This window comes from Macaca fascicularis, chromosome 11 (genome assembly GCF_037993035.2).
Source record: "Macaca fascicularis isolate 582-1 chromosome 11, T2T-MFA8v1.1".
NCBI lineage: Eukaryota > Metazoa > Chordata > Mammalia > Primates > Cercopithecidae > Macaca > Macaca fascicularis.
Window position 1 is genome coordinate 56,016,188 of NC_088385.1, and position 12,249 is coordinate 56,028,436.

The window sequence follows — 12,249 nt, forward strand, 5'->3', positions numbered from 1 at the left end:
GTCTTATTAGCCAAAGGGTCTAGATCAAGGGGAGGACGCGGCAGAATATTTAGGTCGGGCTTTGAACCTCCCTCTTCAAGTGTTACAAGCATAAATCTAAGACCAAAATAGAAGATATCCCCCTGTAATATGTTGGAATGATCATGTACACCAGTGTTTCCTAAATGTGCTGAAGTAATTGGGGTGCTAGTTAAAATATGGATTCCCAGTTCCTCCACCAGAGAGTCTGATTCAGTAGGTCCAATTCAGTAAATAATACTCTCCTAGAATTAATAATGTATCATATCTGAGCTAAACAATTTTAGTATGTTTGATGTGGTTCAGCTATTTCTAAATTCTGATATCCCCTCGATACATTTACTGAGAATTACTTTATTTATGGTTGTTAACCCTAAAGACACAACTCCTAGTGAAGCCTAGCCTCAAAGAGCATTTTAAGAAACATCTCTCCATATTCCCTTTTTAAAATATTTTCTTTTTTTTTTTTTAAACTTATCTGGAGATATGCTGGATCCTCCTTCCTTTAGATTTAGAAATTGATTATGCACAGGCAAAAGAGAAGTTAGAAAAAGCTGCATTTTTCTTCATCTGCCTAGCCTAAAAGATCATTTAGGAAACATTTCTCCATTTCCCTGTGGATGTAAACTTTGATTATACATGTGTAGAAGAGAAAGGGTTAGAGAACACTGTGGATTTTTTCCTTCATCTGCTTATGCGAACAGCAATCTGTTATTCTAGTACTGTCTACAGATTATAAGAGATGTAGAGGTTCACTCAAGATAGCATAGCCTGAAATAAGTCCCTTACATGGCAAGACTATTTATGGATTTAGTATATTTTAATAAATAAGCCCACTATTAATCTTTTTAAAATGATTTCAGTATTTTTAGACTTGTAAGAGCGACTTCACTCTCACCCCCATGTTACTAAGCAACGTATTATACAGTTGCTAGGAGACAGACTAGCAAGGTTGGGGGTATTTCAAATTTCCGTTGTCACCTTGCCTATCACATGACTATAGCCTAGAGAGTTTTACAGCTTTAGAGAAAAGAGAAAAAAGTTAATGGCACATAGAAAAGAAGGAAAGAGAGATGAGGGTGAGGAATAAAGGAATAGAATAAGGAAAATTGCAAGGTATTTGAGAAGAGTCTCTGAACTTGGCAGGGAAAGTCTATTATGCAATTTCTTTGAATGAGTCATGGAAAAACCTTAAATTGCCAGTGCTGTATTTCATATTCGGTATGCTTCTACCTTTTCTAAAAACAAATTAGAGAAAAAGCTTGGAGAAGAAGATCTTTCAGATAGTTTTTCTGAATACTTTCAGAAGAGTGGAAATCAATTATAACTCTTACAGAAAACAGGCATTTACAAATTAGTTTTTCAAAGTCACACATAATTTAAAATCCCCAAGTCAGATAAACAAGCTTATTTCCTTCTGTTTCTCCCTCAAAATAGTAAAAAAATGACAGAGGAAGGTTAGAATACAAGTGTTCTTAGACAAACCGAGAAGCAAGATGGTCATATAGGCTCTTGGGCAGTATGTGTTTCTGCACACAATTTAAAACGTTTAATACAAAGGGGAGAGAGAAGAAGGCTTTGTGCTCTATCTCAAGGACTGTGTATCTGAAATAAGAAACCAGGCTCCAGGTCTCATTGTGTGTATGTGAAAGGTTGAGTCTTTGTGTCATTGTGTCTCCATGGTATTTACTGTTGCTAGCAACCAGGAAGCTCCCTAGTGATTGTCACTAGGTCCTCCGTGCTTCTGTCTGCCTGAAACCTTAGTCAGTGCCAGAAACACCAGAGACAAAAATCGTTGCAAAAAATCCAGTGCACGTCATCCCCAATGGTTTTACAGCAAACGGTTCATCTTGTGTTCAGTGAAAATCTGTGTAAAATGGAGGCTTCACACAGAGCCCATCTTCAGTTTCCTCTTCATGAATGCCAGTCTTTCCGTGCAGAGTGGACGTTGTGATGGTTTAATTAAAATAAGATTTATATCCTAGCGTCATCAGCTTTAACCAATAAAATAATAAATAAATAAATAAATCAGACAGTTGGGCACAGTGGCTCACACCTGTAATCCTAGCACTTTGGGAGGCTGAGGCAGGTGGATCACCTGAGGTCAGGAGTTTGAGACCAGCCTAACATGGAAAAACCCCATATCTACTAAAAATACAAAATTAGCCAGGCATGGTGGAACATGCCTGTAATCCCAGCTACTCGGGAGGCGGGGGCAGGAGAATCACTTGAACCCGGGAGGCAGAGGTTGCAGTGAGCTGAGATCACGCCATTGCACTCCAGCCTGGGCAACAAGAGCGAAACTCCGTCGCAAAATTAAATAAGTAAATAAATAAATAATTAAAATAATTAAAATGAAATAAATCAGATGAAGAGCAGAGAAAAGAAAGATTTCACCAGTATTAGGTGACTTCTAGTTCTAAGGCATCAACACTTGCTGACAACTTGAGATCACCTTTGTGTTCACAGATCCATGGTACAAATGATGGTACTATTTCCACAGAAGAGTCTAGAATATTCTGATTAAAGATCCACATCAGTGTCATCGCCAGAAATGACTGACATCATCTCTCAAAACTCAATTTTTTGGGTCTTACATGAACCCCAAATCAATACAACTTACTTATGCCATCCTGTACAAATGCAGACTTTGTTTTGTTTCCTGTGTGTTTTCTACCCAGAGGTAGATAGTTACAGCTCTGAAATAGAAAAGAATTGCAAATCTGAGCTGAAATTTAAAAAAGATTAATGTTGAGATGACATAAATATGTACTTCTATCAGGTACCTATACCCCAAAAAAGTATCTGAAGAGATATTTACTTATATATGTATTGAGACTCTGTTGCCCAGGCTAGAGTATAGTGGCACAATCAGGGCTCACTGCAGCCTCAACTTCCCGGGCTCCAGTGATCCTCCCACCTCAACACCCCTGAGGAGCTGGGACTACAGGCACACACCACCATGCCCAGCAAATTTCTTGTATTTTTAGTAGAATTGGGGTTTCACCATGTTGCCCAGGCTAGTCTTAAACTCCTGACCTCAAGTGATCCTCCTCCCTCAGCCTCCCAAAGTGCTGGGGTTACAGGTGTGAGCCACCACGTCCAGCTGAGATATTTATTATTGTGATTACAGCATCTAATGAAGGCTATAAGTAATACAGGAGTTAAGAAAAAAATCACTTAGGCAGATAGTTAGGGTATGGGTGTACCGCAGGGTATATACCCCAGACCTAGCCGCTTCATAAGTACTGTATATTTATTATGTAATTTAATCATTTATTTTATCCTCAAAATAATTCTAGGAGGTAGATACAGTTATATTCACTATTTTTCTCAGTTGAGGAAGCTGAGGTTTAAATTTAAATAGTATGGCCAGGTGTAGTGGCTCACGCCTGTAATCCCAGAACTTTGAGAGGCCAAGGTGGGCGGATCATCTGAGGTCAGGAGTTGAAGACCAGCCTGACCACATGGAGAAACCCCATCTCTACTAAAAATACAAAATTAGCTGGGCAAGGTGGCGCATGCCTGTAATCACAGCTACCCTGGAGGCTGAGGCAGAAGAATTGCTTGAACCCAGGAGACAGGAGGCAGATCGTGCCATTGCACTCCAGCCTGGGCAACAAGAGCAAAACTCTGTCTCTAAATAAATTAATTAATTAAATAGTATATCCAAGCAAGATCTCTTATAACTGATAAGTAACAAAATGAAAATTCAAACCTAGGTCTATCTGGCTTTAGTGTTTGACTCTCAACCATTAATTAATTAATTAATTAATTAATGTATTTTTGAGATGGAGTCTCACTCTATAATACAGGCTAGAGTGCAATGGTGCAATTTTGGCTCACTGCAACCTCTGCCTCTCTGATTCAAGTGATTCTTCTGCCTCAACTTCTGGAGTAGCTGGGACTACAGACTCATGCCACCATGTCCAGTTAATTTTGTATTTTTAGTAGAGACAGGGTTGCACCACGTTGGTTTTGCACACCTGATCTCAAGTGGTCCACCCACCTCAGCCTCCCAAAGTGCTGGGATTATAGGCGTGAGCCACTGAGCCTGGCCTATTATTATTATTTGTTTTAAATAAACCTCTCAACATCCCTTAACCATTATTTTACATATTGTGTGTAACAGAGAAAGCTTTCTACATGGAATTAAATGTGCAGTACAGTATTGTGTCAGGTGAGGAGCACAGACCCTACAGTCCCTCTGTCCCCTTACAGGATAAAGGTGACTCAGAATGCCTGTTTACTCTGGGGCTGGGCCTTCCCACAGGGCCCTACCTGGATGATCATCTAGAACTAACAATTCCCCAACCTTGGATTTCCTCAACTCTAGGTGCTTCAATCTGGAAGACCTCCATGGGGTCTTTAGATGGATAGTTCCCACTGGGCTCTGTGATGCCAGTCCAGTCAACCTGACAGTTCTTTTTCAGTGTGAGGCAAAGACTTGTCCCTAGAGCCTTCCTACATTCATCTGATCTTCTCCCCTCCTTTTCTTATCTAGTAAGAGCAGGAGATCCATTTTAGGGACCATGTGTGGCCTGAATTCTAATTTAGAAAATAATATGTTTATTATTTTCTGTCTAGGGAACTGCAGCATTTCACATTCTTCAAGGCATGGTTCAGTGCCTTGGAGCCATATTGTCTCAACATGTTCATTTCAAAGAAAATCTTAGTTTTCCCTTTGCATAATCAAAAAATCTATTGAATTGGTATTCTTAGAACAAAGAAACATTTAATACATATATATATTTTTCCATTTAAAAATGTATTTCTTCTTACATACACACTGAGCACAAAACATGAAACAGTCACATGCAGGTGGTGTCCTGGCGCCTGCCTGGAAGACTCCTGAGAACCAAGTGTATACACCCGTTCCCAATTTGGTGTTCAGTGACATCACATTGGTGGCCTGAAATGGGCCATGACAGAAACATTTATATCATGGAAATTGGCAAATGCTACAAATCAACTCTTTTTCCTTTCTTTCTCTCTCAGTGCCAGTTAACATTTTACCAGAAGGCCTAGTGCAGTGGCTCACGCCTATAATCCCAGCACTTTGGCAAGCCAAGGAGGGCAGACTGGCTGAGGTCAGGAGTTAGAGACCAGTCTGGCCAACATGGTGAAACCCCGCCTCTACTAAAAATACAAGAAAAAAAAATAGCCAGGCATGGTTGTGCAAGCTTGTAATCCCAGCTACTCGGGAAGCTGAGTCAGGGGAATTGCTTGAACCAGGGATGTAGAGGTTGCAGTAAGCCAAGATCGCACCACTGCACTCCAGCCTGGGCGACAGAGCAAGACTCCATCTCAAAATAAATAAATAAAATAAATAAACATTTTACCAGAAAACCACTAGGAGAGGAGTTCTTAAAGAGCAATGTGCCTGTAATCCCAGCTCCTCTGGAGGCTGAGATGGGAGGACCGCTTGAGCCCAGGAAGTTGAGGCTGCAGTGAGCCATGATCGTGCCACTGCATTCCAGCCTTGGCAAGACAGAGAGATCTGTCTCAAAATAAATAAATAAATAATAAAAGCAACATGTCATCAGTGTAACTTCAGTGAAGCATAGTTCATCCTTGTGTCACCTGGCATCATCTTGCTGGACTTCTCAAATCATATAAATGAAAGAAGTCATTTGCTCAGTGATGTGTGCTAATACAACTTTCGTTAAATGGGGGAGTATTGCAAGCACCCTCAAACACAAGACTTGCTAGAAATTATGTTCACCATCTAACACAGGGCAGGCTATAGTAGGGTTGGATATATCCAGATTGCCTACAAAAAAAAGGCACAAAGCAGGTTGCGGGAATAGCACCGTTTTCTCATTACAGTGTTTGTAGTTAGCTTTTCAATTCTGAGATGATTACCTAAAGGATCTTTATTGAAATCTGTAGATGATTGGTTTAGTTACAACATGTGAGAAGCCTTACGATCTGACTTTAAATGGTAATTATTAGAAAAATAGGATTTAAAAATCTTGACTTGTATTGCTAAATGAACTGAGACATCTATAGTAATAACTAACATTTTTAAAGTTATGACTATGTGCCGGGCTGTGTTCTAGGTATTACATTTGTATTAACTCATTTATTCTTCACCACAACTTTCAGGGATAGATATTATAATTAATCCCATTTTACAGATGACAAAATTGAGGTACAAAAAATTTAAGTAATTTGCCAAATGTCACCAAGTAAATAAAGCCAGAGTTCAAACACAAGCAGCATAAATTTGAATCCTTCTAATCCTAATTAAGGACTTCTGGTATTATTTTTTATGCTAAATATAGATTTAAACTCACATTTAGATTTTTCTTTTTTTTTTTTTTTTTTTTTTTTTTTTTTTTTTTTTTGAGGCGGAGTCTCGCTCTGTCCCCCAGGCTGGAGTGCAGTGGCACGATCTCGGCTCACTGCAAGCTCCGCCTCCTGGGTTCCCGCCATTCTCCTGCCTCAGCCTCCCGAGTAGCTGGGACTACAGGCGCCGCCACCACGCCCGGCTAATTTTTTTGTATTTTTAGTGGAGACGGGGTTTCATTGTGTTAGCCAGGATGGTCTCGATCTCCTGACCTCGTGATCCGCCCGTCTCGGCCTCCCAAAGTGCTGGGATTACAGGCTTGAGCCACCGCGCCCGGCCTAGATTTTTCTAGTGATTTTTTAAAACAGATCATATACTGTCCACTAGTTCAGTGTTTTTCCAAATTTGTTGACCATTGATCTATTGGTTTTTTTTTTTTTTTTTTTTTTTTTTTTTTTTTTTTTTTTTTTTTTTTGAGACAGAGTCTCACGCTGTTGCCCAGGCTGGAGTGCAGTGGCGCGATCTCGGCTCACTGCAAGCTCCGCCTCCTGGGTTCACGCCATTCTCCTGCCTCAGCCTCCTGAGTAGCTAGGACTACAGGCGCCCGCCACCACGCCCGGCTAATTTTTTGTATTTTTAGTAGAGACGGGGTTTCACTGTGGTCTCGATCTCCTGACCTTGTGATCCGCCCGCCTCGGCCTCCCAAAGTGCTGGGATTACAGGCTTGAGCCACCGCGCCCGGCCTGATCTATTGTTAAAAGTATATTTTGCATTCATATTATATCCATAATGAAATAAAACTTACTCTTGTTATACACAATGAACTCTAATTTTAAAATTCTATTATATTTCACTTTTTAAAAGTTGGTCACAACTCACTAAGAGAAAAGAAAGAAAGAAGAAAACAAAAAAAAAGAAAGAAAGAAAGGAAGGAAGGAAGGAATGAAAGGAAAGAAAGAAAAGAAAAGAGAAAAGAAAAGAGGCCGGGTGCGGTAGCTCAAGCCTGTAATCCCAGCACTTTGGGAGGCCAAGACGGGCGGATCACGAGGTCAGGAGATGGAGACCATCCTGGCTAACACGGTGAAACCCCGTCTCTACTAAAAAAAATACAAAAAACTAGCCGGGCGAGGTGGCGGGCGCCTGTAGTCCCAGATACTCGGGAGGCTGAGGCAGGAGAATGGCGTAAACCCGGGAGGCGGAGCTTGCAGTGAGCTGAGATCCAAAGAGAGAGGAAGAAGGAAGGAAGGAAGGAAGGAGGGAAGGAGGGAAGGAGGGAAGGAGGGAAGGGAGGGAGGGAGGGAGGGAGGGAGGGAAACTCATGCCTGTAATCCCAGCACTTTGTGAGGCTGAGGCAGGAGTTCGAGGCAAGCCTGACCAACATGGTGAGACCCCATCTCTACTAAAAAACAAACAAAAAAACACAAAAAACATTAGCCAGATGCCTCAGCCTCCCAAAGTGCTGGAATTACAGGCATGAGCCACCACGTCTGCCCTAGATTTTATTTTTGTTTTTAATTTTTAAATTATTATTTATCATTATTGTATTTATTTATTTATTTGAGACAGAGTTTTGCTCTTGTTGCCCAGGCTGGAGGGCAATGGCGGGATCTCCGGCTCACCACAATCTCCGCCTCCTGGGTTCAAGCGATTCTCTTGCTTCAGCCTCCCGAGTAGCTGGGATTACAGGCGAGCCACCACACCTGGCTAATTTTGTATTTTTAGTAGAGATGGGGTTTCTCCATGTTGGTCAGGCTGGTCTCAAACTCCCGACCTGAGGTGATCCGCCCACCTCGGTCTCCCAAAGTGCTGGGATTACAGGCGTGAGCCACCGTGCCTGGCTATTATTATTATTGTTATTATTATTTTTATTTGAGACAGGGTCTTACTCTCTTGCCCAGGCTGGAGGCTAGTGGCAAGATTTTGGCTCACTGTAACCTCCGCTTCCTAGGCTTAAGCAATTCTCCTGCCTCAGCCTCCTGGGTAGGCTGGTATTACAGATGTGCACTGCCACACCCAGCTAATTTTTGTATTTTTAGTAGAGATGAGGTTTCACCATGTTGGCCAGGCTGGTATCGAACTCCTGATCTCAAGTGACCCACCTTCCTTGGCATCCCAAAGTGTTAGGATTACAGGCAAGAGCCACCGTGCCTGGCTATTATTATTATTTTTTAACTTTTATTTTACGTTCAGGGGTACGTGTGCAGGATGTCCAGGTTTGTTGCATAGGTAAACATGTGTCATGAGGGTTTGTTGTACAGATGAGTTCATCACCCAGATATTAATATCACCCATACGATATTTTTCATGATCGTCTCCCTCCTCCCACCCTCCACCCTCCAGTAGGCCCCAGTGTGTATGGTTCCCCTCTATGTGTCCATGTGTTCTTATCTTTTAGCTCCCACTTAAAAGTGAGAACACAGAATGAGATTTGGGCGGGGACAAATATCCAAACTATATCAACAACTGACCCAGTTTATTCAACAGGACAATGGCATGGGGGTTTAAAAAAAGGGAAGAGGAATGGCTTTAGATTAAAAGACAAGAGGCCGGGCTTGATGGCTCACACCTGTAATCCCAGCACTTTGGGCGGCCGAGGTGGGCAAACCACTTGAGGTCAGGAGTTTGAGACCAGCCTGAGCAACATGGTGAAACCTAGTCTCTACTAAAAATGCAAAAATTGGCTGGGCTGTGGTGGGGCCCACCTGTAGTCCCAGCTGCTCAGGAGGCTGAGGCAGGAGAATCACTTGAACCTGGGAGGCAGAAGTTGCAGTGAGCCAAGATCACGCCATTGCACTCCAGCCTGAGTGACACAGTGAGATTCTGTTTGAAAATAAATAAATAGGCCGGGAGCGGTGGCTCATGCCTGTAATCCCAGCACTTTGGGAGGCCAAGGCAGGTGGATCACGAGGTCAGGAGATCGAGACCATCTTGGCTAACATGGTGAAACCCCATCTCTACTAAAAGTACAAAAACTTAGCCGGGCATGGTGGCGGTCGCCTGTAGTCTCAGCTACTCGGGAGGCTGAGGCAGGAGAAAAGCGTGAACCTGGGAGGCAGAGCTTGCAGTGAGCCGAGATCACGCCACTGCACTCCAGCCTGGGCGATAAAGAGACTCTGTCTAAAAAAAAAAAAAAGCGTTCTCCTCATTTGGATACTTTTTCAAACAAAACAATTATAAAATAATTTATTTTGAGGTAATCAGGGAAATTTGAATATGGAGCACGAAATTGTTAATTTATTAGGTATGACAATTATATTCAGGTTATGTAAGAAAATGTCCATATTTGTAGGCGATAGGTACTCAAGAATGTAGGGTGAAATGATATGAAGTCTGATTCAAAACAATAATAATAATAATAATAATAATAATAATGAGACACGTTATATTATTTCTCTCTACTTTTGAATGTGTTTGAAAGTATTAATAAAGTTTGAGGCTGGGCACGGTGGCTCATGCCTGTAATCCCAGTACTTTGGGAGGCTGAGGTGAGTGGACTCCTTTGAGTCCAGGAGTTCGAGACCAGCCTGGGCAAAATGGTGAAATCCTGTCTCTACAAAAAAATACAAAAACTAGCTGGGTGTGATGGTGCATGCCTGTAATCCCAACTTCTTGGGATGGTGACGTTGGAGCATCGTTTGAGCCTGGGAGACAGAGGTTGCAGTGAGCCAAGATCGCACCATTGTGCCCCAGCTTGGGCAACAGAGCAAGATCCTGTCTCAAAAATAAATAAATAAATAAATAAATTAATTAATTTTTTAAAAATTGGGGGCCAGTGTGGTGGCTCATGCCTGTAATCCCAGCACTTTGGGAGGCCGAGGTGGGCAGATCACCTGAGATCAGGATTTCGAGACCAGCTTGGCCAACATGGTGAAACCCCATCTCTACTAAAAATACAAAAAAAAAAAACCAAAAAACATTAGCCAGGCATGATGGTGCATACCTGTAATCCCAGATACTTGGAAGGCTAAGGCAGGAGAATCACTTGAACCCCGCAGGCAGAGGTTGAAGTGAGCCGAGATCTCACTATTGCACTCAAGCCACAGTGAGATGCTGTCTCAAAAGAAGGGAAGGGAAGGGGAGGGGAGGGGAGGGGAGGGGAGGGGAGGGGAGGGGAGGGGAGGGGAGGGGAGGGGAGAAGAAAAGATTAAGACTGGGTGAGATGGCTCACATCTGTAATCCCAGCACTTTGGGAGGCCGAGGTGGTGGATCACCTGAGGTCAGGAGTTCGAGACCAGCCTGACCAACATGATGAAACCCCATCTCTACTTTTAAAAATACAAAAAATTAGCTGGGCATGGTGGCGAGCGCCTGTAATCCCAGCTACTCGGGAGGCTGAGACAGGAGAATCACATGAACCCAGGAGGCGGCGGTTGCAGTGAGCCGAGATCGCGCAACTGCACTCCAGCCTGGGCAACAAAAGCGGAATTCCGTCTAAAAAAAAAATTTTTTTTTTAAACAAGTTGCAGAAGACATACAACAAGACTCCTTTTTTTTTTTTTTTTTTTTTTTTTTTTTTTTTTTTTTTTTAGACAGTCTCTCTCTGTCGCCCAGGCTAGAGTGCAGTGGCGCTATCTCGGCTCCCTGCACGCTCCACCTCCCGGGTTCACGCCATTCTCCTGCCTCAGCCTCCTGAGTAGCTAGGATTACAGGTGCCCGCCGCCACGCCCGGCTAATGTTTCGTATTTTTAGTAGAGACAGGGTCTCACCGTGTTAGCAAAGATGATCTCAATCTCCTGACCTCGTGATCCGCCTGCCTCGGCCTCCCAAAGTGCTGGGATTACAGGCGTGAGCCACCGCGCCCAGTTGCAAGACTCCATTTTTGCAGACTCCACGGCCAGTGTTGTGGATACCGTGATGCGCTGCCCCGATCCCCCTTTACTAAGGGACTTGTTGTCCCTGCTACTGGAGAGTTGTTGGCAGATGCCCGCAGCTGTCGGCCCCTGCAGAGACTTCCTCAGCTTCAGGGAGCTGTAATCAAGTTAAAATGAGGTCATTAGAGTGGGCCTCGATCCACTATGACTGGTGTCCTCATAAAGAGGAAAGTTGAACAGAGATACAGACCTGCACAGAAGGCAGACAGACACAGGAGGAAGGTGGCCACGGAAAAGCCACAGAGAGAGGCCTGGAACAGATCCTTCCCTCACGGCACTCGGAACAAACCAGTCCTGCTAACACCTTGCTTTTGGACTTCTAGGCTCCAGGACTGAGACAATAAATTTCTGTTGTTTAAGGCACACAGTTTGTGGTACTTTGTTCTAGCAGCCATATCAAACTAATACAGATGGCAAGCAAAACTAAACACTTTGTCCAATCATGCACACAAATGTACCAAAACCATCAAGAAAAGCAAAAGAATAAGCACTGATTCTTCTGCGTGGGAGGAAAGGGCTATACTGTCTGGGTGGGAGCATGGGGAGCTCCATCAAGAGTCCTGCATCACAATGTGGTTCCCGATGCTTCAGTTCTTGAGGGGGTGGGAAGTTCATGGATATTGGTCCTGTAATTATGATTTTAAATTTTTACATTATTTATATTCATATGTATATTTAGAGACAGGGTTTCTTTCTGTTGCCCAGCAGGAGTGCGGTGGCACAGTTATGGCTCACTGCAGCCTTTGACATCCTGGGCTCAAGAACTCCTCTAGCCTCAGCCTCCCAAAGTGCTGAGATTACAGATGTGAGCCACCATGCCTGGCTTATAATTTTTTTTAAATGTAGAAAACTCATCTGAATTGTGGGAATATGCACAAAGTTCTCTTGCAGAGTTTGGCATTACGAGAGAGGGGAAGTATAGACAAACATGAGAATCTATTTCCTTTTACAGGGACCAGAGTTCAGAAGGGGGACTATTTGGTGGTATTCATATCTAGTCCTTCTGGGCCTCCTTCATGGCCCATGGGATGTAAGAGGCAAAAATTCGTACTTCAATATTGAATGCCC

General features: G+C 43.0%; 1 long non-coding RNA gene across 1 annotated transcript; it reads right to left on the bottom strand.

Annotated features, from left to right (window-relative positions):
• Positions 1 to 4,733: 4,733 nt before the first annotated feature.
• On the bottom strand, positions 4,734 to 11,120 carry LOC135966229 (uncharacterized). Its single transcript, XR_010579391.1, has 2 exons — positions 11,017 to 11,120; positions 4,734 to 4,930 (listed from the first exon to the last, which is right to left on the bottom strand). It is a non-coding gene; the product is annotated as an uncharacterized lncRNA (long non-coding RNA).
• Between the last annotated feature and the right edge of the window lie 1,129 nt (positions 11,121 to 12,249).